This window comes from Crocodylus porosus, unplaced genomic scaffold, assembly GCF_001723895.1.
Source record: "Crocodylus porosus isolate Cpor-Errol unplaced genomic scaffold, CroPor_comp1, whole genome shotgun sequence".
Taxonomy (NCBI): domain Eukaryota; kingdom Metazoa; phylum Chordata; order Crocodylia; family Crocodylidae; genus Crocodylus; species Crocodylus porosus.
The window spans coordinates 2,244,155-2,250,551 of NW_017728905.1; the positions used below are offsets into that span (position 1 = coordinate 2,244,155).

Sequence of the window (6,397 nt, forward strand, 5' to 3'; positions counted from 1 at the left end):
GGCTCTCACAAATGTGAGCCTTGATAATTTTTTCAAAGTCTTTGCCAAGGATGGAGGTGAGACTAACTGGCCTATAGTTGCCCGGGTCCTCCTTCCTCCCCTTCTTGAAAATGGGAACCACATTGGCCCTTTTCCAGTCCTTCGGGACTTGACCCGTTTTTTTTTGGCTAGGTCTGTTTGCATTGTGCTGGTTTGGCGTTTGCTTTGAAAATCCAAACAACAAAAAAGGAAAAGACAGACAATAAAAGAACAAAGTCTGGGAGAAAGAAGGTGGGGTGGGGGGAAGATTTTGCTCAGAGGCTCATGGATGCTAAATATTAACGTGATCCTCTTCCCTTGCTACGTGGGCTGGTGTTAACCATGCGCTGCATCCCCCTGCATCACACTGAGAGAAGCCATGCTGCCGTCTTTCGGTGCGACTACCCTTTCCCCACTTCCCGTGCATATCTGTGGGCATTTAGGATCCTACGGAGACTTCATCCCCGCCCAGCGCCGGGTCAATCATCTCTGTTCCAGCCACATTTCTGTTACGATGAGCTGCAATTTGCCTCCAGGTCAGCGCCCTCACCCAGAAATTACTGCAGTATGGGATTCGTCTTTACTTTTTGTCCTACAAATTGGTAGCTTTTCAACAATCAAGGCATGCTGCCCCAGACACAGCTGTGTTTTGGTGGCAGCAAGGGGCTGCCTGTGTACATACACAGACACCACGATCCCAGAGCTTAACATCCACAAGCCCAACACTGCATTGTGCAATAGGCACACAGCATGTGTTTACGACTAATATTTTATTTCTTCCTTCACCGCGTGTCTTTCCTTTACGTACAATCCTCTCTGCCTGCCTCGTTAAAAACGCCATCGTTTTCCAGGGGTGAGGAAGGTCTTGAAGGATCAAGCAAGACGACATCAAGCCTGCCCGGCCATCTATTAAAGAAAAGAAATCCATCATAATGAAGCTGCCTATAAAAAATTAACGTGTAGCTGATTCATTGCCCTCCAACACATGAGCTGCATCAGGCAAAACCCACCTACGGTGCTGTGTGTCCCCTTTCAGTACTGACGGTACGTCGGCGAGGGAGACTGCAATGCAGGCCAGCAGGGAAAGGTAAGACGCCAGGTGCTTCTCAGGGAAGAGCATGGGCACGGCTCAGCCATCACCAGTGCCCCTAAATTTGCTAGCGAACTTTGATACAGCTTTTAAGTTCAGGTAGGCCAGAGGGGAAAAAAAAACGACGCGCACGGAAAATGGGTTTTTGCGGCTGTCCGTCTCCTTTCCACGTCATCTCTGCCTGGTGCCACCCAGGAGGCTCTCGTCCTCACGTCCCGCTCCTGAATTTTTCATGCAGAGCTTGATGGCGGCTGCTGGCAGAAACGCCAGCCTGTCGCACGGCAGAGCGGGGAGAGAGGCAGCACCGCGGGGCTCACTTGCTCGTAAAAGAAAAAAAGCGTGCATGAAATCCAGAACATGCACGAATACAGTGCAAATCAACACGCATGCACAAGGGAGGGGGTCAGAAAATAGAGTTAATGGAGCGACTGCTCATAGCCATCGGCCCTCGACCCCAGGGCTGAGTTTGGATCCAGAGTGGAGAGCTGCCGGTGCTGCAAAAGCGGCACACTGGCCCAGCATTTCTCTGAGTTTTGTGGGCTGAATTTCCATGCCTTTTACCAGTTGGTGCAGAAGCTCAGCTGTCTGAGGGCACTCAGTAGTGTGTACTCCCAGGAGGGGTTGTGGGGGTGGTGGCAATCATGTGGAATGAAGTTTTAAGCAATGACCTTTGACTAGGAATTGGGGGCAGGGAAAGTTTGAAATGGCCGCGACACGTAGATGCCTCGTTGAGCAGCACTGCCTCGCTATTCAGTCCGAATCCTCCACCCAGGGCAGCTGAAGCCCTTAGTAATAACCCAACCTGGAGTCTGGCCGAGCTACCAGAATGGTATGCTTAATTTTGCAAAAAAGGCCCAGTGCTCAAGGCCTTGGTTTCAGGTCTCTTTTGAAAGAAGAAGCACAGCCCCCAGGGGACTGGGCTCTACTCCCATCCACTAAAAATACTGGAAGGCAGGCAGAAGGGAGCTACTTCACTCGGCAAACCGTTGTAGGAGCCTTCCCCGAGGAGGGGGATTAAGTCCATGACTAGGTCTCCTTGGTACTATATCACACTTACTCCCTCCCTGCACTGCCTTCCTCTGAAGGAGGGCTGGGGGTGACAGGTGAAGGCATGGGTCCAGTTGTGTCCCTACCGTGCCCGCGCTGGGTGGTCAAGCAGTCATAAATGCCCAGGTCGCATCCGTTGAGCGTCTCCGTTTTCTTCATCCGTACAACAGGGACGATGGGTCCTTACCTCGGAGGGGCTGTGAGTTGGGTCTTGAATATCACGATGAAAACAGACAGTGTTTTGGAAGCTGGGCTATTCATCTCCTTGCTGGATGGAGACCCAAGAAGCTAATGCTCCTTCTTCCTGGGCTCATAGCATGATGACTAGAGCCTACCTGTGGGTTTTGCTCCCAGCTGCACTCTTCCCTTACGGCATCCAGCCACTTCCAGCGTGGCCTGCCTCTCGGTCTGTTGTCTTTATCAGGTCAAAGAACATCACCTCGAGCGGGCCATCATCCTTCATCCCGAAGATGCACCCAAAAGCCAGACCTGTTGTTCCCATGTGGGTTGTAGGCTCGGTAGCTGCCCCTGTTAAGGCGGCTTTTGGAGACTGCCTATACCTTCCACACTAGCCTGTCCTGGGGTGCTCATGCTCAAACTGGTTTGTTAATGCAGAGCAGCGGAGAAGAGCTTTATGGGCCAGGGTGGTCCCAAGGTCTGGCACGCAGGACTAGAGATGTTCACCAATGCTGGACACTGGCATCAATTTTTTTTGAAGAAGAGAGCACTTGAAGTCATTCGTTCATTTTAAACCTATCTAGAATTAGCTGGAGGACAAAACCTAAAAAAAAGGGGAGAGCAGGTTTCATTTTCATCCTGCAAGTGATCCCTTTAAGAAAAGGCAGCTACCTACCTCTGCTACTTAACGAGAGGAGACAGCAGTAGGCAGCCAAATCCAAATCTGGTCTCATTAGCACAACAAGAGTGAGGAGCCCAAGACGTACAGGTTAGAAATGCGACTGCTGGCCTCTCTGGATGCCCAGCAGCCCAACCCAGGCAGCTTCGGATACTGCCTGCATGTTTCAAGCCAGATAGAAAGTCCATACTCGTGTCTTCACTGCGTTACCTGACATGGGGTATAACTGGCAAGCGCCAAGGGATGCAAATCCGGAAGCGAGGCATGGCGCGAGCCACTTTCTCCAGCAAGGGGAAAGGCAGCAGACTCAGAACGCAGGTGTCCCGCTCGAATCAGTCAACCCTCCTGCTGTCACCCTGGATGTGACAGCTGCAGGAGCTGAACGCCCCCGAGCTAGAGCTACCGCCCACCAGACAGATCCCCAGCAAGGACATCTCTGGTTCTGGGGGACGTCCTCGTGGAAGCTGTCACTCCTAGTTAGGATTGTAGCATGCCAGGTTCGGCTCGGAGAGCGGCAGGGCCCACTTCGCCCACACCGGGCTGCGCCTAGCAAGGGGACTTTGATCTGCAGGCGTCTCACCAGCCAGGAGCAATGACTTCCACGAGTCCCCTGGGCTGCAGTCACCCCTCCACCGCACTCAAAACCGACCGGCCATGCAGCGACCGAATGCCAATCCTCCTGCAGGGCTCTGAGCACAAGAGGCAAAGGAGGATGGTCATCAGACCCCATGAAAGGGGCTACGTGACAGCAGGGGACAGGCCGGGAGGGCCCAGTCCTATGCAACAGCTGAAGAAGGCCTGTGACGCGCACACAGCTCAAGAGCTCCAACACCATTCATCGGAGGACAAAAGTGGCGTCTACCCTGCAGTACACTGATTGCGCTCTTATTTTCCGACAATACTAGAAACATCCCAGGGCCCCATGTCTGCAGGGCACAGCACGCAGCAGCCACGGCCCGAAGAGAGCCGAGGGAGACTTCTCTCCCTGGGAAGGGCCGAGATCAGCGCAGTGTGCACGGCTCCGACGCGGGGCAGCTAGAGTGAAGGTGAGGAGGAGGGGAGCGCTGGGAGGGGGTGGGCGGCTGCCCGAAATCATTTGCTGATGAGTGCTCGGAGTGACAGGCGCCAGACTCTCGGCTGGCAAGTCACAGCTGGGGAGCTCTCGGCCTGCACGGCAGATGAGAGGCGCTTGCTGCAGACTGCAACTGTCATGAAAAATTCAGAGGCACGAAAAATAATAAAGGAAGAACTTGGGCAGAGAAAGGCCTGGGAAGAACGAACGGGCATGGCTGCCCCCTGGATGCTCCTGCAGACTAATGGCCCCTTTTGAACGCAGCGAGGGACTCTTTGAATCAAACGGCAGAGCTCTTGCAACGAGCTCTTTCAGGGAGCGCGGTGGAGATGTCTAATTAGGGAGGCCGGCCTGGCTGAACTTGAGAAACAGCCTCAGATATGGAAATTGTACCGGTCTGTGTCTGAGCAGGCAGCAGGGAGCCAGCGGAGGCGAGGAGCAGGCTAGCCGCACAAGGGAATGGGGGCTTATTGTTATTTAGCTGCATGGAAAAGTACCGGCTAGATTAACAGAGAAATCTCTCACCTCCAAACTGCCAGTCTTAGAGGAGCACCAGCGCCAGCTCGGAGGAACTGGAACTGGCCCTCTTGCACTAGCTGGTCTGGTGCGGTACGAGCAAGCGAACAGCAGTCCAGGTACGGTGCATCTACCTGTCCGTCCATCCACACTCTCCAGCCGGGATCTGTAGCATGGGTAGGAGTGATGCTAAACCCCAACCCTTCCCGGTACACAGCAATGACTCTCTCAGCCCGGTTTTGGGTCAGGCTCCTTTTCCAGCAGCGTTAGTGCAAATCTGGAGCAGAGACATTAATGTTAATGGATTTGCTCCAACTTTGCATCAACGCAGACACAGACAATTTGACCCCGATCTGTTCAGCCTGGAAAGCTAAGCAGTGGCAGAGGAAACGGCACAACCCACGTTGGCTCAGCAGCGGGAGGTGCAAGGGCTGTGTGGATGGGTGTACCTGAGCTAGCTGCAGTGAAGGGAGCTCTGGTTCCAGGAGCAGGGAACTTTTAGGGGTGCAGGAGCAGCAGGGTATTCAGAGCGGTGACTTGGGGCCACGGTGACATCAGTGCAACCTGGACCAAAACCAGGTAGCTGAAAGCTCGTGGGGGTACCCCCACGTGTGCTGCCATCCTATCTGAAGGCAGCACAATCCCAGGTAAGCAAATGCAGCAGCATATATGGCACAAGGATTCCTGGGTTTGATTCCCAGTTGCTCCAGCGTTTACCTAAATGCAACAAAACAAGCCGTCTACCTAAATTTCTCCAGCTTTAAAAACGAGAGGTATTATAATATCTGCCTGAGGATTTGCCAGCGTCTGTAAAGCTCTTTGATCTCCTCGCACGAGACACTGTATTGTAAACTTTTGCACACCAGGCATGTAAACCACACGAACCGCTTCCATGGATGAAGCTCAAGGTCTCTGGAGCTCCATTCTCCCATTCTGCCTTGGATCCTGCATGAGGACCCCAAAGCCGGTACAGGCTGCGCATTCAGGGGTTGACACACTTAGGCATGGTGCATACAGCCCCTGCTCCATTACCCAGAGCAACCTTGCATTTAGGATGCTGAGACAATTAAACAGTCATTGCCAACAGCTAAGAACGGAGACCTGATGCAATGCTTCAGGAGGTTCGGCTTCGTCAGATCCCCGTTTCCTTAAGCAGCTCAGGAGATGGAAGACAATTTTCTCAGGGACTTTGCCACACACAAACAAATGCACAGGCTGCCAAGGCAGGCAATTACCAAATAGATCAAAAACGCAATAAAGCAGGACCAGAATCCCAGGCCTTCCACTCCCAAAGAGCACATGAGCTTCTGCCAGCTTAGCTAGGGGTGATCAACTCCAGAGGTAGTAGTAAGTCTCTTCAACGGTCTGTTGGACTGCCAGGAGTGGGTAACATCACACCGATATATGTTATACCAGACACACGCAGGGTTTTGCTGTAAGTGCAGACCCAGCCAGCTGGCATCAATGACTGTGTAGATATTCTGGGTAGACTTGCAATTATGAAGCACTTCTTCGGTCCACAAAGGTAAACTGTATATAAAACGTTTTAAAAATAACCTCCGATAAAACTCAAGAAGTCAAATCAATGTTCTTAACACAGCCAGCCAGAGCCGGTTTTGTCCTCTTTTCCCAGAGCTGCTGTAAGTTTATTGCTTCCCTTGATCTCTTCTCAAGCCCCAGCTTCAAGCATTTCTCTCTTGCCTCTGCATTTCACCATCCCTCTGGCACTACCAATCCAAAGCCTTCAGCACCATACGATGTCTTTGCACCTCGCCCATCTGCCATTTTGTTCTCAACA

The 6,397-nt window shown here is 52.6% G+C and overlaps 1 protein-coding gene across 2 annotated transcripts in view; it reads right to left on the minus strand.

The window, feature by feature from the left end:
* LINGO3 (leucine rich repeat and Ig domain containing 3) overlaps positions 1–6,341 on the minus strand; it is an 89,109-nt gene extending 82,768 nt beyond the window's left edge. For both annotated transcript variants that reach the window (XR_002105045.1, XM_019557065.1), the window contains exon 1: positions 6,331–6,341. The gene's annotated coding sequence lies outside the window, so the exon portion shown is untranslated. The remainder of the gene's footprint in view (positions 1–6,330) is intronic.
* Between the last annotated feature and the right edge of the window lie 56 nt (positions 6,342–6,397).